Here is a 23511-nt window from a genome sequence, read left to right as displayed (position 1 = left end):
TTGCCCTGTAAAAACATTGCTTATTAAAAAAATTGTAATTTTTGCAAACATTTTCCTGAATGTCCATTTCCTATTAAAGTCTTCAAAGGCAAGTCACCTCCCAGAGTGTAACCTACATCAATCAAGACTGCTCCTGTAATGGGTGGCCATTTTCTAAGTAATGCCCGACTCCACAGCTGAATAAAGGCTTTGCTGAATTCATGAGGTCTGCAGGTGTCCCCATCCCTCCAACCCCGCCCACAATCTTTTCCTTTTCTCAGTCACATGAAATGACCCATGAGACCTAGGAAGTGACCCTTGAACACCTGTCACTCCTTTGGCCCTTTGAGGTCAGGGAATCCCCCAAGCTATAGCTCATGTAGTTACGGCTGAATCTTAAAACTGACTGTGCCTCTACCTCCCTCCCCACCATATAGAAAAAGACCCTTCAGGCCCTCTAACTCCATTTTGACTCTCAATGACAGCATGTGACCCCAAAATAACGTGAACCTGGGCTGGGTTCTTGTGGCCTTATGTTATGTCAACAGGGCAAGCATCTGCATCAGATTGTCTATTGGCTTTGAAGGCATCTTCTTTCTGATCCCCTCCCCTCACCCTTGTCATCCTTTTCCCAATACCTCCACTCCCCAACATCCTACAGCCCTCCACATCAGAGACTTCTTTGCCATTTTGCTCCCAGAGCCAACACTGGCTTTCTCCTACTACAGAGAGGTAAGGTCCCATCCAGTCCCCAGCAGAGAGATACCCTGCCCAGGGACACCACCTTTTGACTAGCGAGGACCCTGGAGTTCCCCACCACTGAGACTGGAGTGAGGACATTCTCCGCTTCTCCAGTGTATCAGTTCAGTCCAGTGACATGAGATTTCAGGGGATTCCCTCATCTCAAACCATCACCTCAACCAAACCTCTCCAATATGTGAACTACACAGTTATTCCCCAGGACTCCCCACTAGGATAGTGATTTTAAGAATATTTACTCTCAAACCTCTATATGGAATGCCTCCTTAGTCTCTGCTCTCAAATATAGCCATAATGTAAATTATTTTAAATTTGCATGAATGGCCCAAGTAACAGGACCTCTGATAAAGAAATTCTCCAGGATTTCACAAGATACCTCCATCAATGGAGGAATGGCAAAGGGCTTAAAATAGCTTATCTCTAAGCTTTCCTTTTCCTCAGCTCAAACCCCTCTTTCAGTCAGCCCTACTCTGCTTCACAATCAATCCACACAGACTCACACCTCTCCTCCTCATTCACTGATCAAGAAGTAGCAGATGAACGCAAGCCTTACAGATTTTCTGGGGTCTCATGGCCCCACATCAGACTCCTCTCCTCAAAGTCCCACTACTCCCCAACTAACCGCACCCCTCAAATCGCACACTCACACTCTACCTTCCCAATACCATCACCTCCTCTACAGGATCCAAAGTCCTTCAACTTTCCCTCTCAGAGGGGTAACAGGGGCTGAAGGGATGGTCAAAGTTCATGTCACGTTTTCTATGACACCTTTGTCACAAACAGAGCCAGATAAGGCTCATTTTCTGAAAACCCTACTAAATACAGGAAGGAGTTCATGCATCTGACTCAGGCTCACCACCTTACTTGGGCAGAGGTTTATTACATCCAGCCTTCCACCCTGACTCCTTATGTACATGCTCATAGTTTACAGTGGCTAAACCATGCCAATCTCCTCCATGCCCAAAGTTCCCTTACGCATCCTGAAGCAAGGGCTACTACCATCCCTACAGCTGAACCTGATTGGACATATCAGCCTCAAGACACTGGGTCATCAGACTCCAGCACATGATTACTTGCCTCCTTGGGCATGAAAAAAAATTCTCATACCTGGGTTAATTGGAAAAGGGTAAAGGAAATTATCCAGGGACCTGATAAAATCCCTCCCTCTTTTTGGCCTGGCTTACTGAGGCTGTTACCAAATATACCAACCTAGACCCGGATACTCCTGGTGGCACTCTCTTTCTCCATTTTAACTTTATTAGTGGGTCTGCACCTGATATCCATAAAACACTTAGAAAGTCAGAAAAGGGCCCCGAGACCCCACTACAGCAGCTTCTAGAGACTACTTTCAAGGATTTTTAACAATAGGGAAGACAAAGCCAGAAACAAGAGAGATAAATATAAATGTCTTTAAACTAAATATCAACTCCTGGCCTCAGCCATCCAGAGCCCTAAAAATGCCCCTGCCAGGCTGGGGATAAAGTTGATAGAGTGCCTGCCTCGCATGCACAAAGCCCTGGGTTGAATCCCCGACACCGAAAAATAAAAAAGAAAGAAAGAAAAAAAAAAGCATCCCTGCCACTCGTGGTCCCACATAATATACCTCCTGATCCCTGATTCCGATGTGGGTGGACCGGACATTGGGGAAAATCTTGACTTAACCTAAAGCCTCCCACGAAGCCCTGTCCCAACTGTGGGCAATGGGGACACTGGAAGGTGAATTGTCCCCAGGCAAGGACACCTTGGTGCAGCTACCTGCTTCCCTTGTCCCATTCAATCAGTTTCTAGAATGAAGGGGCCCAGGCTCCACTGCCCCTACCACCTCAGGTTGTACATCTGAGGAGCCCCAGGTTACAAGGTGGCTGAACAGCCATGCAGTTTCCTTTTTGATTGACTTTCACTTTTCACCAAGACTTTCACTTTTGATTCAGTGCCATGGGCCCACTTTTTGAGGCAAATACCCCCATTGTGGGACTCTCAGGAACCCCTACATATCCACTAAGGACACTCCCATTTTTTGCACGATTCGATCCTTCTCATCATCCATTCTTTTATACTTATGCCTAGTTGCCATGTTCCCTACTGGGACAGTATCTGCTCCACAAAATAGAAGCCTCAATCATCATCCCCCCTTTAAACTCTACAACCATCTTCTTAATACATTCTTGCTGAGGGCCATTACCAAGTAGGAATGACGCATCGAAATTTCCTTGCCAAGCGTACCCCATGCTGCTTAGAGGACATTTGATGGAACATTGCATGCATGCTTTAATAAGGTGACCTTGCTCAAGGACCAAGGCGGATTCGGGTTTAGAGCTGATCAGGTTTGAGGAAGTAACCGGCTCCTTGAGTTTAAGGCGTTGCCAGTTTAAGATAATGGGTTTTAGGGAAGTTGGCGGTTGAAGATTATTGCTGGGATTAGGGTGTTCCTGCTGCTTGTTCCCGTTGAGTTCTCGTGAGATTAAAATGGGATTTGGAGAGAGCCTCGTGGAGTAGGTGGTTTGTGCGGGAGACAGAAGAACGCGTTTGCCCCTGGACCTGTGTGGAGGTGGTGTGAGAGCTGGAATAAAGAATTGCTGTTTGAACCTACAAAGCTGTGAGTGCCTCGTGATTCTGGTGCCAAGCCTAGACATTGGCCCTTGGCACATTCTGGCCCAGATATAGTCCCTGAGCCCCCTAAGTGTCCTGATTGTTCTTTGCCCATTGGAATCAACCCCACAGTCTGCAATACTTTTCAACTAAAATAGCTAAACACCACTCCCCTGTTCATATCCAACTAAAAGATACCACTCACTATGTTCCCTTCCCCAATATCCATTAACCCCCTGACTCTCAGAGCTTTAAAGCACATCAATCATCTCCCATTTATGACATGTCCATCTCCTCGTACCAACCAACTTTCCTCACACCTTCCCCATACTCAGAGTAAAGAAACCCAATGACCAATTCTGGCTAGTACACAAGGTCAGGAAAATCAATGAGGCAAGTGTTCCCACGTATCCTGCAGTAACCAGTCTGGGCCCTTATCAAATCTCCCAGCCTCCACCACACATTTCTCAGTGCTCTACCTGAAAGCTACCTTGTTCACTCTTCCCCTCCATCCTGCCTCATGCTCACTTATGCCTTTACCTGGACTGACCCAGGCACTAATTTGTCTTAGCAGTTCACCTGGGCTGTTCTCTCACAGGGCATACGAAATAGCCCCCACTAAATGGGCCAGGCTCTCCAACAAGACATGCCCACCTTAAATTTATCCCCCAGCCATCTCATACAACATGTAGACGATCTCCTGCTTGGTAGTCCATCCCCCAAATTCTCCAACATCACCAACACCTTACTTAATGCCCTGGCCTCCTAGAGTACCAGGTCTCTCAATCTAAGACCCTGCTCTGCTCCCCTCAGGTGCAATAGTTAGGTATTCTACTGACCCCCCAACTCCCATACAATACCCTCAGAATGACTCCAGGCCTTAAAGAACATTCCCCTACCTTCTAATAAAAGAGATAGGCTTTTCCTCTTAGGCCTTTTTCAGTATTTTCACATCTGGATACCCAAATTCTCTCTAATAGCCAAACTCTTTTGTGCAGCCTCAAAAGGAAATCTTTTAGATCTTCTTCCATCTCCCCATTCCTTTTCTCCCACCCTTTCTACTCTCCAGAATTCTCTTCTGGCATCCTTCACTCTTTATTGACCTATCCCTAATAAGCCTTTCTTCCTGTCACTCCACTCTGGCAAAGAAGACAAAGGAGTCCTTGGGACTTCTTTACCCCAAGTCAGGAAAAATCCCCCACCCCATTGCATTCTTATCCAAACAATTAGACTTGGTTTATCAAGGCTGGCCCTAATGCCTCAAGGTTTTAGAGACTGCAGCACTATTGATCCTGGAGGCCAGAAAATTTGGATTATGTCAAACTTTTACTATTCTTACCACACACTCCCTTTCAAAACTTCTCAGTTGTTGCTCATTTCTCTCCATTGCCTCAACCTTCCCCCAACCAGAGTCCAATGACTGCATGCACAACACCTGGATCCCCTAACTACCTAGCAGCAAGACTCCCCATTAAACCCTGCCAATCTTTTCCCCTCCAAAAAAAAAAAAAAACTGCCCATGTGATTTCTCACTCGTATCCTGAAACCCTCCATTTTTCTAAATATTTATTTCTTATTCATAGATGGACACAATATCTCTATTTCATTTATTTATTTTTATTTGATGCTGAGGATCCAACCCAGGGCCCTGCCCTTGTGACCTGAGCACTCTACCTCTGAGCCACAATCCCAGCCCCACCCTTGATTTCTTAAAGAACCCCTTTTTACATGTAACTCATCAGCCACTCCCTGACTCCCCAGACTGGTTCATAATTGGAAGCTCCCACAAAGAGTCGCTGTTGAATATGGAAAAGGACAAACTGCAAAATAATGTGCCCTGGCAAGAGGGGGTAAAGTAGAAAGCAGCATGTTGATGGCATTGATCATTTCCTACTGCATTCTTTCCCAGTGACAGGAAAACCCCTAGAAAGGAAGCCAGAGCATTGATCCTTTCCCAAATAAATCTTTTCCCAGGAACACTACAATGGGACTCTGCAGGGAAAGAGTTAAACACTGAATGCTGACCACAGACCCTCCATTCTTCTCCAAGTAAAAACATTGTACAGTAAAAACAAATTTTGAAATTCTCCCAAACCTGTTTCCCCAGTACTCATTATTAAGTCACCTCTCTGTAACCTATATAAGCATTGATTCCCCATTGGGCCCATGGCTCATTTTCCACCAGAGAAGAAGGTTCACAAGAGGCAGCACTCTGTTCCTGCATAAAAACTGTGCTGATCCATGAAGTTTGTACCCAGCCTGGTCCTTTTCTGCTAACAGTCCCCATACTTTGCAGGCCATGCTGTACTTCAAGGAAAGAATACAGCAGATTCTTCTTTTGTCCTCACCCATTTAATTGAGGCTGCTCCCCACCCCTCAGGCACCACATCTCAACAGGCTGAACTTGCTGCTCTCACTGGAGATTTGATTAAAAAAAATCATTCAATATTTTTACTGATTCCAAATATATTTATAACGTCATTCATTCTACCATCCTAATCTGCAGGGAAAGAGGTTTTCTTCCTAAGTAACGAATTCTTAATGCTAATTACATAAGACATCTGCTTGAAGCTGCTCCTTTATTCTACAGGATGGCAGCGTTGCACTGTACAGGACATCAGACTGGCAAGGGATATATTTCCTTAGAAAATAATACAGGGGACTGGCTAGAGAAGCAGGCTGCTCTCTCTCACCACCACGCTCATCTTCACAAGCCTCTATGTCCACAAATCTCCAGTTTCTCCCTGATGAAACTAACGTCCTATTATCTTACCCTGATATGCGCTCCCTCCAATGATGCCTGAAGAATTCACTAAACCTGTCCTCTTCAGATTCACAGAATCTCAAAAAAGGCCCTTTTCAGGTGATTCTGACCACACCCACCACAGCTAAAATACAAGGCCACCCATCCCAGATACATTTAAGCAATTTCAAATCTGTTCCTGCTAATGCCACTAATCATTCTGTTCTCACAGGCCTCACTGGACTACACATGACTTACCTCCCAGCCATTCTTGAGGAAACCGCTGAACCTCATTCCTAGAACTCTTAGGGTTTCTGTCTCAGATAGCCTTCTACCTTTTTAAAATATTTTTTTTAGTTATACTGGGCACAATACCTGTATTTTATTTGTTTATTTATATGGGGTGCTGAGGATGGAACCTAGTGCCTCACATGTGGACCCACAACCCCAGCCTCTACTTCCTTTTCTTAATAGCACACAAGAGGGAAATTAAATTCATCATACTTACTCCCCCTTCATCTTTCAACTCTTCAAACATTAGAACAGGAGAATGTTCCTGCCTTCAAGGAACATTCATTGTCCTGACCCCCACCCAAATTTATTTCCTCTCTTTGTGTTCTCCACATATCATCTTTAACTTCATAAACTGCCACACCAGACCAGAAACAGCAGAGACAAGAAGTGCCTGATGTATTCAGTGAGAATCCTCTCTCTACAGGCAAAAATGTTAATGTCTTGAGCCTGGAAGACAAACCCCAGGCCATGGGGATAGGTTAAGAGAGATAACTGGGGGCAATTGAGGAAAAACAGGTCAATCCATTATCCCTATTAGCATGTTCCTCATACTGGTCTTCATAATATGCACAACTGCCAGCATGGCTAGAAACACAGAGGCTTATAGGGCCCACATTCTACAGCCTGTCACTGCTCACCCAGTAACATGGTTGGATCTTCCCCCTTCAATCTATCTTAATTCCAAGGCCTTCTTGCCTGGTCATTTCTTGACTACCAGGTCTTCCCAACAATCTTTGTTCAATTATTCAGGACTGTCCTCCTGACCCCCTCTTTGTGTTTCTCTCAGATACTCATATTGTTACCACACTGAGCCTCGAAACTCGGCTTACATATATCCCAAAATAACAGGATCAAGAGGCCAGGCTGATTTTCCTCACTGGCAGAGGCTCACCTGCAGGCCAGGGAGTTAATGTTAATTTCTCATTAAGCAGACCCATATGCTCTTACCATTGGCACAGAAATCATTCACCAAAAGTTTTACAATGGTCTGAAGGTGATAACCCTATCATCGAATCTTTCTGTTGTAGGAAAACAAGTTATAGATTGGGGTTCTCCTGGGGAACTGACTGATGCTGAATCTAGAGCTTTGGGATGAAAATTACCTTATAGAGACAATTTAGAACATCTGGTTGATAGAGCTGTTTTCCATTCCAACATCACTAGATACTGGTCTAAGGGAGAATTATCAGCTGCCATGAGAATGGATTTTCTGCTAATTCAGGACACAATATGGAAAATAGGTCTGACTGAGGAGACTTTGGGGATCTGGAAGGGTAATTCTCAATATAATAAATTGAAAAATGTTATCTATCGTAACATTTCCTTTCATAAGAAATTGTACCTTCACAGTATGTGTATTAAATCCCTATGTTTTAGGGTCCAGACCCATTCAAATATCCATTCAAATTTTGTGATGCCTCACAAAAATCTATATTATGCTAAATGTGTAAAGTGTGTGCTACAACAACATTTGAACTCTATGGCAAAGTTCAGCACCAACTATAATGACTCTCAAAAGGCTCCTTGTAAAATTAAAAGTACCAGGCAGGAGGCCCCTTAAGTACCATCCACCTAGGAACTACTGAGGCACCTGAAACACCACGCTAAATGGCTCATCTGGTGGCTGAGAGCTGGGACTGTTGGTTTGACTGTAGCGGAGACATTGCATCAGCAGGTCCATTACCTTCAACAATTCCATAAGAAGGTTACCGAGACCTGGCAAACTCAAGAACATATGGATCCAGATAATTCAAACAAAATGCAACAACTAAAAGATTCTATTATTTGACTAGGAGAATAAGTACAACATTTACAATGGGCTCAGAAACTTCAGGGTCATTGTAATATCACCCAATTTTGTGTCACTAGAGATCCATATGATGACACTGAGACACAATGGCAAAATGTATGTAATCACCTAATGGACTTGATCTTTTTCATATCAATACTTGTTTAAATTAAAATTACAATCTCAGGTTCTGCCATAGAAAATGCAAAAACATCCACTTTTGATAAGAAAGTTGGGCCAGTTTAGCTAAGGGGATTTCTTCCCTCAACTCTTTGAAATACTTTTCTACACATATACCTGGGCTACTAGCTGTAACTATACAGTTCATTTCTATTCTAGTTATGCACAGTCTTTCAAGCAGGTTGGAAATGATTAAACCATCAGGAAAATATGGTTCCAACATTAATCATGCTTGCAATGCTCCAAAGGACCCGAACTCCTCAGATCATGGAAAGTGCACCCTGAGTTTGAATGGGATGCAATGGCCTTGATTAAGAGAAATAGGCTCCCCGATGATAGGACCTGCTAAAATTGTTTTCCTACAACTAACAAATCTGTTAATCTTCACCTTTAATATAATAGCCTTTCTTCTCCCTATTCTTAATTGTGTACAAAAAACATTTTCTTAATGAGGTGACCTGTCTGCCTCAAGCCCTCTCCAGAATACAGTCCAAATTTCTGAAACCACAAAAGAAGGACTGTGCCTGAGCCCCAAGTCTACTGCCACATATACTCTTCTAAAGCCTCAACCTCAAGAGCACCCATGTTCTTTTCCAGAACTCTGAGAGATGGGGTCCTCCTACTTCACCATTTCTCCCCAAGAAGCAACCAGATCCAAAATCATTGCCACTATTCATTATGACTTTTCAGAGTCTGGAATAAAAGATAGGCAAATGACAACCCAAAAACAGTGTGGCCTAGGAAGAGGGAGGGAGGGAAAAGCAGAACATTGATAACATTGATCCTTTCCCAATACTTTTTTTCCCAGTGACATAAAAATCCCTGGGAAGGAAGCAAACATCACTCAGTGACAAGACATCCCTGGAAAAGGGCAAGAATTGGTCCTTTCCCAATATATCCATTCTCAGGGATGGGACAATGCACCCTCCATTTTTGCCCTATGAAAACACTGCCAATAAAAACAAATTTCTAGTTTTTGCAACCTTTTTCCTGAATGCCCACGTCCCGTTAAAGTCTTCAATGGGTAAGTTACCTCCCAGTGTGTAACCTATATAAACTCAGACCAGCAGCCATTTCTGACCAGAAAGTCTGCCCATCTGATGCCTGACTCCATAGGTGAATAAAGGCTTTGCTGAATTCATCAGGTCTGCATCCATCATCTCCATCTCCTTAACCTATAGTAGCTGGGGATACCCTTGATTTCTAAGAGAACATAAGAAATGATCTGGCTTACACATACTCACTGTATGTTCTTAGTCTCACATTACATGCCAGTATTATAGAAGTAAGCTATCTGAGGTATGCAACTGAGATAAAAATAAAAATATATATACCCTGAAAAAGTTGACATACTCTGTCTGAGCCATATCTTTATACGACCAAACATTTCACAATCCCTCTTGGCTAAAAATTATCCCACACACAACCAGCAAAAAAAAAAAATTATATTCCATAATTAGCAGTGTAAGAGATGGGAAAAATAGGCCTGTAAATGCAATATTTACCTTTATTTATGAGCAATTTTTTCTATATATGCGCTTGACTTCCTGTGGATTCTTTTTTTTTTTTAACTCTTAATTTTTTTATTGTTGGTCTTTCAAAACATTACATCTTTCTTAATATATCATGTTTCACAATTTGATTCAGAATGGTTATGAACTTCCATTATTACCCCGTATACAGATTGCTGAATCACATTGGTTACATCAGTTACATTTCCATTGATTTACACATTGCCATTCTAGTGTCTGATGAATTCTGCTCTCTATCTATCATCTACTATCCCCCCACCCCTCCCCTCCCCTCCCCTCTTCTCTCTCGACCTCCTCTACTGTAAAACATTTATTCCACTTGTGTACTTCTTCCTTACCCCTTACTTCCTCTTGTATGTAATTTTATAAAACCCTGAGGATCACCTTCCCTTTCCCTGCAGATTCCCTTCTCTCTCCATTTCCCTCCCCCCTCTCATCCCTATTTAATGTTAATCTTCTTCTCCTGCTCTTCGTCCCTACTCTGTCCTTAGTTACTCCCCTTATATCAAAGAATTGAAGGCATTCCCTCTAAGATCTGGAACAAGACAGGGATGCCCTCTCTCACCACTTCTGTTCAACATAGTTCTCGAAACACTGGCCAGAGCAATTAGACAGACGAAAGAAATTAAAGGCATAAAAATAGGAAAAGAAGAACTTAAATTATCACTATTTGCTGATGACATGATTATATACCTAACAGACCCAAAAGAGTCTACAAAGAAACTATTAGAGCTAATAAATGAATTCAGCAAAGTGTCAGGGTATAAAATCAACACGCATAAATCAAATGCATTCCTGTATATCAGCGACAAATCCTCTGATATGGAAATGAGGACAACTACTCCTGTGGATTCTTGACGTTGTGAATCACACTATCTACTCACTGTCTCTAAGGAAGTCCAAAAATTAAATAAAGGTCCATTGACAACTAACAGAATATTTTTTAAAAAAAAACAACTTAACACATTTCTGGGTGGGGTGACACATGCCTATAATCCCAGCAGCTTGGGAGACTGAGGCAGGAAGATTGCAAGTTCAAAGCACACATCAGCAATGGCAAGGTGCTAAGCAACTCAGTGAGACCAGGTCTCTAATAAAACATAAAATAGGGATGGTGATGTGGCTCAGTGGTAGAGTTCAATCCCTGGTAAACCCCCCCCACCACCACACACACACACACACAAAAAAAGGTTACCACCAAGGAAAATGATTAAATCCCATAGTTGTACTCCCCCAAACCAGCTCAGTACTCATATATATATTATTACCAATTCAGTCCTGACTGACTTTATCGCATTACAAGAGAAAGTGGTGAAACTAACACTCTCCAGGGGATCAAAGGCAAAAGCAATTTAGATGAAGTTGGGCTGAACAGACACACCTCTTCCTTGGGTGCACAGCATAACCACAATGCTTTTTCCACAAGCCTCTCTTTGAATGTCTACACAAATCCATCAGGCCCTAAGCAACATAGTGAGACCCTGTCTCTAAAGAAAAATAAAAAGGGCTGGGGATGTGAGGTAATGGGAAAGTGTCCCTGGTTTAAATTCCAAGGACCCGTCCCCCCAGCAAAAAATAATAATAATAATAATAATAATAATAATAATAATAATAATAATAAAATAAAAAAATTAATTGCCTCTTTGATTAAGACAAAATGAGACCTCAATGAGTTAACTTGTTTCTAACAAAAAGTTAAAATTTAAAAGTCCATGTTAACCTCTCTTTTCTTTGTTATCCATACTTTGTTATGTTCTCTTAATGTTCTAACTTTTCTCCTGGCCTTCCACCCAAACATGCAAGACAAAGAATGTGAGAAGCCCAAGATTCTATAGTGGCTGTTTGCATGGGGGAGGAAGTCACAGTAACTGCCACACTGGATCCTCTTACATAAGAAGAGAGAAAGGATCCTCAGTGCCTCTCACATATGAAAGAGGCTGATGGCAGAAAGTCTACATGACCAAGGAGCTGTCCTCAAGAAATTATAAGTTAAAGGAGCACAACAAAAATCCAGAGAGGGAAATTTTACAGTCAACTAAGTCTTCCACCTCTCTAGAGTTTCTGCTATTGCTCAGAGTTCATTTTTCAAAGAATCAACTCACAGAAAAAAAGACCCCTGCTTCTGCTAGTTAAGATAAAGTAATATCAATGTGTACAAGAATGCAGACTCAAGGCTTGTCCATGAAAAAATGTCTACAATGAAGAGGGATGGGGGAAGGAGAGCAGAAGAGAGTTACCAGTCTAAACTGGCCCAGCCCAGGCCAAAGAAAGCAGGGATCAATCAAGGAGAAACTAAAGAGAATCTTGGGCCACATCATTCCCCAGAAAATGCACTCAAGGAACTTCCCCCTAGGGCTGGGATTGTGGCTCAGTGGTAGAATGTTCGCCTAGCACGCATGAGGCACTGGGCTTGACCCATTAATAAAATCAAAGTATTGGGTCCATCTACAACTAGGGGGGAAAAAAACAACTTTTTAACCCCTTTCTGAATCCTTGAATACTGCAGGAACTTCACTAATCAAATCAACTTCTGTGGTTCCACAACCACTATACTTGCTCAAACTAGATGTCTTCCATCTCCAGGGATATTAACGGCATATGTTAATAGAGTAACGTATCACTATTACCTCTTATACTGTGAAGCATAATTTATAACATATTCATAATATTTTAATGAACATTTAAGAGGAACACAGAGATGATATCCCTAACACAAGAGCCTGGGGGAGGGGAGCCATGGGGTCAGCCCATTATGTCCCTCCTGCAGGGCTCACCTACCAGAACTGAGCCATTGAGTTTCTATTATAACTTTCCTGTCACTTTCTCCACCCAATCAACTCTCTTGTCATTTCCCCCACCCAATCCCACCTTCTCCTTCGGAGTCTGACCACTCTATTGGCTACTTCATACCTTTAAACGGCCAGGTTTGTGACATCATTCTCCCACCAAACCTACTGCCACCTGCTAGAATCTTAGGCTTGCCATGTAGTTGTAAACAAATTTGAATCATCGCAAGTGACCAGTGACCAGTAACCAGTCATTAGAGTGGCCAGTAAACAGTGACCAGTGAACCCCATACTGGGAAACATGCATTCTCTAGCCTCAGCCACCCACACATCCTCTGGGGTGATCTCCTCATCCTTTGTATCTACAATTGATGTGACCTCTTCTCTGACCATGTCTGGTGAGTAAAGAAACTTTTTAAAGTTTTTCATTAGACTTTGACCTGCCTCAATTTACTAATGGAGTCAAAAGGGCTTAGAATAATAGGGGAAAGGATGGAACTAGAAATCTGGACACCTAATTTCATTTGGAATTTGACATGTACTAGGTATAGAACTGGACTATCTGACTCTCTCACAAAATCTGTTTCCTGATTTGCTACATGAGGATAACAGATTGCCCATGTTCTGGTCCCTTACTTTTCTTGCATCTTGAGGGGCATGTTTATAGAGAATGAAATCAGATTTCATGGTTGTATTGTTTCAACTGAAAGAGACAAAACCTAGGCAGGGTGGAAACCAAGAGGTTTCCTCTGTAACAGTTTCCCTTCACCAAGATTTCCACTTCAGTATTTCAAATTTAGTGCTGTTCATAAAAGGGACATTCACATATTTGGGAGTTTTCTGTTTCACCTAGGTGAAAAAAGAAATAGGGAGAGAGGAGCACGAGGACAGGGCTGGAAGGAGGCAGATGTTCTTGGGAAAGCAAGTTTGTGACTGTTTAAGCACACGGCAACAGGAACTCGGTGGAGGAAGAAAATATAAAAATAAAGGAGAAGAAAATGTTAGAATTATAGAGATGAAGAGAATGATGTTCTCGATGAAAAAGAGGTTGGTTAAGATGGATGTGGAAGAAAAGCAAAGATCTTATTTAAACCAACAGACAGCATAGAGTGAATCGTCCCAGAGGCTGGTTTAGAGAATGTTTAGCTTAACAGAACAGCAAGGAAACTAAGACTTCAACTAGGGTATCACTGGGGTAAGCAGGTTATCCGAAAAGTCACACTTGGCTGTTACACTTTTTCTATGACCTCTTTCAACACAGATGATGTTGACAGTTTGAACATGAACATGTTAGAAGTATGTTTTAGAAATGATTCTTCCTCCAAACATGCCAAGCAAAGTGGTTCTAGACAGAGATGGGGAAATGGCATTTTCCATGTCCTATTTTGTTCTGATTTTTAAACTACAGGGATATCTAAAAAATGTTTTGTCCAAACCTGCATCAGAAGGACACATTCCTTTCTGTGATATAAGCTGTCAAGGTGAAGCTGTTTTCCATCTTTACAACGTTTTCTTTTCCTAAAAAGACAATATAGAAATAGTCATTGATGATTTCTAAATTTAAGAACCAAAAGAAAGAACTATATAAGAATAAAAATTCAAGCTCCCATCTCTAATTCCGAGTTTATTTAAATAATTATGTGAAGACTTTTTGTTTTGTCTACATTTCAAATAATTGTTTGGGGCTGGGGTGTATTAATATAAAAGGGAGAAGAAAATGTCAGAAGAAAAGACAAAAATTGTTTTAAATTTGTTATTTTATTATACTGTGATGGTTTTCTCAGACTTTAGAAACAAGACTTTTCTCTAAATGTGATAATAAACTAGGCTTCTATGATTTTGTTAAAGCATTTTTTCTGTTTTTTTAATAACCAAAAGGATTATCAGAAAATGTATTTATATCAATTGAAATATCTACCTAGTGGAATTAATGCCTTTTATTTGGTGTTGGTAATCCCTAGAGGAAGAGAAACAAGAACAATAATGACTTTACACTTATTGTTTTTTTCTCTAGTATGTACAAAATTTCTTTCGTCCTTCCTTTTTTCCTCATTCCCTTCTTCTTTCCCTCACTCCCTCCATTTCTCTCTCCTTCCCTCCCTGCCTTGGTCCTTATGCCTCCCTTCCTTCCTCTCATTCATTCTTTCTTTCTTCTTTTCTTCTCTTCTCTCCAGTTCTGAGGATTGAACACAGGGTCTCATGCATGCTAGGCAAGCATGCTACACAAGCTATATCTCCAGGATATTTTATTTGTTTTCTCAGATAGGATCTTCCTGAATTGCCCACAGTGGCTATCAATTCCTGGTTTCCTGCAATCCCACTGCCTCAGGCTCCCGAGTGCTGGGACCAGAGGCCCAGCACAGCATGCCCAGATTCATCCAGGGTTTTAGCTTTAGTTTTCCCTTCTCCACGTGGCTACCCATCTGTTCTTTACTTTACTTCAATTTCTGTTCACTTTACTTCAAATTTGTGTTCACTTTACTTACAATTACACACATTTTTAGTATAGTTTCTCTGTCTATATGTACTGCTTGAGAATGCATTCAAACTCACCTTCAATTATGAGCTTTGTTTTGATTAACAATATTCACTAAAATCAAAGAGAAACATTCACTTTCATAATATTGTATGCATGATAACAGAAGTCATTTCTTAGCAAATTTGATATACATTCACTTTTGCTCATATCGATATGTTCATTATTATGTAGTCATTCCTTTTAGTTCTGAGCTGTTTTTGACTTTTGCTTCTATCTTTCCAGAACATACTGTAACTCCCTCCAAAGGAAACTTTTTGTAATATCTATTTATCAGTTGTAGTTCAAGACAATACTTTTATTTTATTTATTTTTACGTGGTGCTGAGGATTGAACCCAGGGCCTCACATGTGCTAACCCTAACGTTAGCCCCCTAACGCTGAGCCATAACCTCAGCCCTCACATGAATCTTATGTAATATGACGCTTTTATTTATGGATGAATTATCACTATTGTTATTGTTATAACCACACTAAAGATGAGTAACCTGAAGCTCAGAAACTTTCAATTTCTTTCAAGAAGCATTCCTTGAGAAACTGAATTTCAGGTAGTCATTTTCATGTAGGATCAGCAGTTAGGCTGAAAGAGGGCAAAGATTGACGCTTAAATTATCATTTGGATGGTAAACCTGAACTCTAGGAAATATCACGTGACCTGGAAAAACAAAAGGAGATACTAAAGATCACTGTGGTGATAGCAGTACGATTTTCTATGAACAGGGGAAAACAAATTTCTCAATCTCCAGATTTCTGCTCTTTGCAACAAGAGTCCTGGCCAGGGAGAAACTTTCCATAATCTGTTGCTGATTTTGAACAAGTCAATCTCACTTCCCTGACCCTTGGTGTACTCATTTGCTAACTGGTAAGGTTGGGGTTTCCTCTGAGTTTGAAAATGCTTCAGTTCTAGGGCAAATTCATGAGTCAATACTAGGGCAGGCTCAAAGGAAAGGTAGGACAGGTAGAAGGATGCTTTTAGAGAACAAAGTGTGAAGCAGACCACTTGGGACTTCTGTGCCCAATTTGAGAGAAAAGGCAGGGAATCAGAAGAGTGCTTGCAGCCATCCTAAATGGAGTGACTTGGGGTCTCTCAATGATTATTGGAATGAGGGCCTTCCTGATTACTACAACATTAAGATGATATTGTTCCTCAAATATTGTAAGAATCTGCCTGTCTCATCAATATTTTCACCACCCTCTTCTTCCTACAGAACTTTTCCAAAATTCTTCTTTACATGGAAATGCTGATTCTCTGCAGCTGTCTCTTCCTGTGGTGACCAATGCAGCTTCCCTGACAGGAAGTGTCTGCAACTTCTCCAGAGCCTCTGCTCCAGCTGCCACTTCAGCATGGTTACTGCCCTCAACCTGTGGCACCTCCTTCCAGCCACTCATGGGCAGTGCCTACCTTTATCAACATGCTAGCACAGCCATGGTGTCTGGAGTTACTGGCCAGCACCAGACTCCCATGGCACCTGCCCCCTATCCAAGTATTTCTGAGTGGTATATCCCAGGAAGTGCTGAAAAGAGCTCATCCTCACTCAGGGACTTTAATATGACTGTCACTGACCAGAATACAGCAGATTCTTCCCTATCTATGACATTCCAGTATGACAAAACTTCCAAAGCCAATGTCATGATCCCTGGGTATCCACTACTATCTGGTAGGCTCGTCCAGGTGACACTACCTCAGATTCCAAATCAAGGACATTGCCTCTCACTACCCCACCAAGAAGGAAGCCAGGTCTACTACTATGATCAAAACTCTCTGGGGACTCTGCTCTCTGGAGAACATGACCCCTGCCTGCAATCCTATGGCTCTGTGCCATATGCAGGAAGTAGTGCCACTGCCCCTCAACCAGAAATGGTGACAGTGCTGAAGGAAGTTCAGCCCACAAATGTCCTACCATCAGTCCCTACACCTGTGACCTACTACTCTGTGTCCACTCAAAGCATAGAAAAAACACATTTTCAAGGTGAGTACAAACAGCAAAAAGGGGAAGGAATGAGATTACCATTCGAAAGGAGGGTCCAGTTTTCAGCTGGTAACTGTGGGTCCACACATCCCTAGAATTCAAGTGCTGAGATTTTAACCACAATCTTGTTCAGCAGTCCCCATTTTCAGACTCTGTAAGACAAGCATGCAGCACAGCGTAATGGCCACCCATGCATTTAAGAGACCTCTAGGAGCACACGGAAGGAAGCGGCTGTTCACTATTTTTGCACTCAGTCCAGCTACACAACCACACTATAAATACATTTCCCTAATTTTACTTTGGTTTAGAAAAATACATCAACACATATCAGGGTGTGACAGTTTAATTGTCCCTTAATTGACTGCAGGATTTAACCTCTGTATGTAGAGATGCTGTCCAAAGCAGGAGTCCAAAACCCCCGACCATTCACATTGATCTCATGAGCATCAGCTCCACCCTCTCCTAGGTCATGGTGTTAAGTGTTCTTACATTCTGGGGAGAGTGGAGAGAATTGAGAGGCCCCTATATGAGAGCGAGAGACTTCATGAAAGAGTTTTTCTGGGTTTCCCACAGAGGAGACAAGTGCTCTACCGGAAACCCATGCTGCCATGGTGATGAACCAGCCCAAAAGTAACACTTCAAGGGATCACCTGTAACTAATATGCAACTCTTAACAGATATCTGTCAGTGGTCCTTAAAAAGAGCTAATAGAAATGCTTTCTCCACAGTTGGTGGTTCCCCTGAAAGGTGTGGAGCTGGGAAGGGGGAGCATCCTACTTACCATCGTCCTTGATTCCTTTGCAGGGATGGAAACTTCCCTAGGGATGGAGGCTTCCTTGGGATTGCAACCTCCAAGTCAGACATTTTGTCTGCCACAGCCTCCAGAATTCTCATACATCTGCAATAACAGAAAAAGCCAGGGGCAGGAAATCACAAGTGCCTTAATGGGTCCTAGTGATCCAGTGAGGAACAGAAAACATAAAGCCTCAGAGTCTCCTCATGGAACTCCTCAGGCCAAAATGCAGCTAAGGGACCTAGAGTGTGCATTAGGAGGAGAAGTTGCTCACAGGGATGCAGACAGCAATAGGGCCAATGTGCACACGGCCAAGCACTGTAAGAGCAAAGCTCAGAAAGCTGCATCCAGCAGGAACAGCAAGGCTAAGGGCCATAAGCAAGAAAAGACCAAGAGACCCAGAGCAAACGACTCCAAGAAAGCCGAGGAGAGGAAGCAGCCAGGCAACAAAGTCGAGGCAGAAGACAAGCCAACGGTGCCCAAACTAAAGCGGAAGAGGAACCAACCTGAGCTTTGCCAAGAGTCCTTTAAAAAGCCTCGGAGCTGTCTCGGCATGCACATGTTGGAGTCGGTGCAGGTTTTCCACGCACTGGGGAAGAAGAATGATAAGAAAACTGGGCTCTCTTCCTCCCGGGCCCTGGGAAACTCAGGCAGTACCCAAGACAACCGTACATGCCCAGCTATGAAACCATGGCTGGTGGTTAAGGGTCCTGAGAAATCACAAGTCAAAGCCCAGAATCCAGATATCGGTGCTGAAGGAGAGGGTCCTGCTCCATCCATTGATGAGCCTCCACCACCTGGGAAGGTAAAATTGGTACCTTTGCCTTTTCTGACCCAGGAGAAACCTCCACCTCGACCAGCAATCAATAGGAGGCCACAGTCTCTGGCCTCACGGAGACCCACTGGGTCTTACCCTGCCCAGCCTGGCCCTGCTAGCTCAGCTCAACCCATGGCAGTCAACACATCCCAACCAGCTACTGCCAACCCATCTTGGATGCGTCCTGCCAAGCCAGCTCACCCCGTTTTGACTCATGCCATTCAGTCAGGTGTGAGTGCTTCTACCCAGCCTAGTGCCCCTCGGTCTGCTGCTTCTGGGCCTGCACCCTACAAAACATCATCTTGTACTTCTCTTCATTGGCAACCCGTTCCCAGGGTTGGGACCCAGCCCCAGTCACAACCACCCAAGCCTCAAAACCAATATCTCCTCCAAGACTTTGCCTTACAACCAATTCCATGGAGGAAACCTAATGTTCCTGGGCAAGTAGTATCAACTCCCATCACCAGACACCAGAGGCCAGAGCGGGAAGCCATGAAGAAGAAGGCTCAACAAGAGCGTGAGAATGCTGCCAAGTACACTGCTTTGGGGAGAGTGCAGGGTTTCCTTGAGAGGGAAAGAGAGATGGAGTTTTCTCGCTACTATGGCTACATAATGTAAGAGCTGCTAAGATCAGTGGTGCCACTTAGGGACCAAATAGTTTTCCACATGTATATAGATAGAGTGATACACATTTATTCTCAGATGCTTTCAACGTTTAATAAACTTATACAAATAAATGTAATATAATTCACTAATACATAATAAAGAGGCCTTCTGGTACCATTGTTAGAAAATAAAGAGGCCTTTGGGTCCTACATGGGTTCCAAATACTCTTCTCATATACACATAGATAGATAGATGAAAATTTTTTCAGAGTTGAAAAGGTAATATAGTTTAATAAAGAAATGCTATAGTATTGATAAGAGGGTAAGTAATAAAGAGGCTTTATATTGCCATTTGAATACCAAATAGTTTTCCACATATATATACAGAGAGGTACATAGATACAAAAGTGTTCACTTATACATGTTTAAGACTTAGTATACTTGAATAAAGAAATGTAATAGTATTCTTTGAGAGATAAGTAATAAAGATGCTTTCTGGTACTGCTTGGGCATCACATAGTTTTCCACATGTGTAGATACAAATTTTATAAATATGTAGATACAAAGATACAAATGAATTCATTCTAATATATTTTTAAAGTTTAGTCAAATTGAATAAAGAAACTCCATAGAATTGGTTAATAGATAACAAAGAGGCCTTGTGTTAGCACTTGGCTATCAAACATTTGTCCTCATAGACATATGAATATGTACTCATTCCAATATACTTTTCAAACTTAATAAAACTGAATAAAGAAATGTAATGGAATTGATTAATAGATAATAAACAGGAATTTTGAGTTTGAATGGCTGTTAAGTGTGGTCTATTTTGGTAGTGGTGGGGATCACAGCCTGCATGAGAAGAAAGGAACTCAAATTTGGCCAGGATAATAGAAGTAAAGGCTAGGAATGGGGGAAAGAGGAAGGCATGTATTCCAGCACTAGGAAGGCAAAAAGAAGAGATTGGTATGGGTTTACTGGAAGAATCAGGAATTGGCAAAATGGCTGACCAGTAACACAATGTTTGAAACTAGGGATAAAATGATAAAATGTCAAGCAAGTTGAAAATGATAGGAGACGGGTTCAGGTTGACCAGAAGAAATGCAAAAATCCAATAAAAACCTCTCATGGAGAATGGCCTAGTTTTTGGTCTACCTGAAAGGCATTTTACAAAAGAAGATTCAGGGCACATCTCCACCAGGTTTGGGTCACTTAAGATCCTAGCTGGGAAAGGTGAATACAAAACACGGGAAATCTACCAGCGGTGGTAGAGGGTTCACAGTTACCCTGAGGGAAGCTCATAACCTGGGACTTGGCCAAGTGAACTCAGCAGCGTGGGGCCCACCCAGAACATGGCCTGGAGTAAATCACCATTGACTCAACACCCATGCACCAGGGCAGCAGAGAGGCACTACTTGAATAAACCTTCACACACAAGGCCAGTATCACTCTGACAATTTACTAATGGTTGAGAAGCAAGGCCTCAATCTGAGGCTTGTGTCCTCAAGTCCTCAGTGTTGGCAACGGCCCCCTGCAGGCAGCCAACCTGGTTTTCAGAGCACAGCATAGAGATGTTGGGGTAGAGGGTGAAGGAGAGAGATCACACTTGAAAGGGGGTTAAATACTGAACTGAGAAGCCTGTCAGGTCCTCTTCCATTGATTCTGGTAAGCGCTGTCTTCAGCGACCATTGCCATGAACGGAAGCCCACAAGAAAAACATCACTCCTTGGCTTCCATCTCCACCCAATGCAAGCACAGTGCGCATGCGCAAAGAGAAACCTGCCAACAGCTGCAGGATCCAGCAGCCCCAACAACTTTCACCCATTCCCTCAAAATTGCCAGTCACCATCTTCACCACTCTTCCCACAGGAGTCATCACCTTTTCCCTCATTTTGGAAACTTCCAGAGATATTTAACCCCAAAATGTATGTATCACAATTTGTTAAATTATCTGACCCACAGATTTGAAATGTAACCTCTATGACATATTAAATTCCTATGTGTATTTGCATTCTCCTTTGTAGGATTTGCCTGGCTTTCTTGCTTTTCCTATTTACCAGGTCTCTGGAATATTTTTCATCATGTGTTTCATTTTTTTTTAATTCAGTATTCTTTCTGAGAGTATCTATTACGTTCATTCATGTTTTCCCTTTTAGATTAGTCTTCTTTTGATTTCTACCATCTCCTCTAATGTCCATTTATGTTGTTCCTTTTTATTATGAAACATAAAACTCAACATTTAGACCATTTTTATGTGGATAACTCTATAGCATTAAGTAGATGCACGATGTTGTTCGAGCATTATCCACTATCCAAATCCAAAACTTCTCACCATCCCAAACAGAAAGCTATATACATGATATAATTTTCCATTCCCCTCTCAGATTCTGTCCTATTTTGCATTGCGTGGCCTTCTGTTTTTTAGCTAGTTTTGAAAGAGTGGGCTACCATCTGATGTGCTTGGGGGGTTCTTTTCTGACTTGTTTTCGTCCTCTGAGAGGATGCTATTCTCCTTTTTCTTAGAATACCTGTATTTGGGATTTGGTTTCCTTCTTTTCTTGCTATGCACTTTGATGCAAAATTCATTTTCTTTGTAAAAGTATGGTTGAGGATAGAGTTTCTTATGTGATGGAACTGCAACTTCCACCTCTCCTTCGTCCATGTATTCTTCTTCCCTCCAGTTCTGTCCCTTCTCCATTCTCCCTTTGCTCTCCTCCTTCTCCTCCTCCTCTTCCTTCTTGAAGTATTAAAAACAGGTCGACTTATTTTCTAAAATTTTCTCGCTGTTTCCACAGGGAGGTTTATCCTTTGTGTCTATTGTTCCTCCCAGCGATTTCTCCTCTGGATGAGGCCTTTTCTGAAAAGGAGCGTTCTATGTTCATTTTTCAAGACACGTTAGGTTCTGGACAGCATCAGCCCTTCCGATATGAATGTGGAACATTTGTACTTACAGCTGCTCCTCAGTTTCCACAGAGAATTGCACCCAGGACCCCTCAAAGACACCAAATTCCATAGAGTTGAAGAGAGACTGCACACATTCAAATTATCTAAATCATCTCTAATTACTTATCATAACTACAATGTAAATGCTATGTAAATAGCTGTTGTACCATATTGATTATAAAACGTATAGTACACATTGTAGGACACCTACTGCACTCACTTTGGGGTTGGCCAGAACCCCTCTCAGTTTCAGCTGCTCTTCTCCTGCTGGCCCACAGTGCTTTGCAGGAATGCCTGCTGGAGCTTTCAAAGCCTCCTGTCTCCCATTTCCTCTGCTGCAAGGGCTGCTGCCAGGCAGGTCTGGTGCCTCCTGCTGGTGGTTTGCCCTATCCTCTTGTTCTGAGGTCCCTAGAAAACACTGTGTTCTCTACTTTTGTGGTAAATGCTACTCCAGGGTTTGGCTTTCTCTCATCTATTTCCATGGCCTCTAGGCCAAAGGTATCTTTTGTTTGGGAGAATCTCTTTGTTTTGGGAGACTCCAATCTGCACTGCTGCCTGCACCTTTCTGAAATCTTGATGGATAACATAATTATCTTAAATTGAGAACATTGCAGGTTTCAGTTCCCTGAAGCAGAGCTTCATTTCCCCCAAACTAGGTAACACACTGAGGCAGACTGTGAGTCCCCTGTAAAGACCATGGCACCTGGTGTCTTTGCTTGCTATGTTGGTGTTTGAGTGAGAAGCAATCTCAAGGTTCATGGGGGAGGGATATCTGGCCACAGGAAGAGGGAGTAGTCTGTAGGACAGGTGGAGAATGGGGACATGGCCTCTAGTCCAAATGTGTCTTTCTTTTCTTTGTATCTTCTTTCTGAACACATTTGAGAATCAGTCTCCTATTTGCTCTCCTTCCCTTGCGGGTGGGGGCGGGGTGTCCGGTCTATACACAGTTTCCTTGTCTTCCTTAGGGTCATCTTTCCAGTTGTCCAGGCCAGAAACCTTTGACATTCTTTGACTCCTTTCTCTCTCTCCCAATGACACACTTGCAATTTTAGTAAATTTCATCTGCCCTCTCTTCACATCACATCTAGAACCTACGCACTTCTAACTCCATACCCCCATTTCTGCTCTAACATAATAATCCCTAACCATTTTCTGCCTTTCTCTATCCATCATAGGGGACATGCACATTTTCCACAA

General features: G+C 42.4%; 1 pseudogene; it reads left to right on the top strand.

Annotated features, from left to right (window-relative positions):
• The first annotated feature begins 12952 nt into the window (after positions 1-12952).
• LOC144368945 (uncharacterized protein C2orf78 pseudogene) lies at positions 12953-19384 on the top strand (annotated as a pseudogene).
• The last annotated feature ends 4127 nt before the right edge of the window (positions 19385-23511 follow it).

The sequence above is a fragment of the Ictidomys tridecemlineatus genome, chromosome 12 (assembly GCF_052094955.1).
Source record: "Ictidomys tridecemlineatus isolate mIctTri1 chromosome 12, mIctTri1.hap1, whole genome shotgun sequence".
NCBI lineage: Eukaryota > Metazoa > Chordata > Mammalia > Rodentia > Sciuridae > Ictidomys > Ictidomys tridecemlineatus.
Note: the sequence above shows the minus strand (reverse complement) of the source record. Positions and strands in the feature narration are given on the sequence as shown.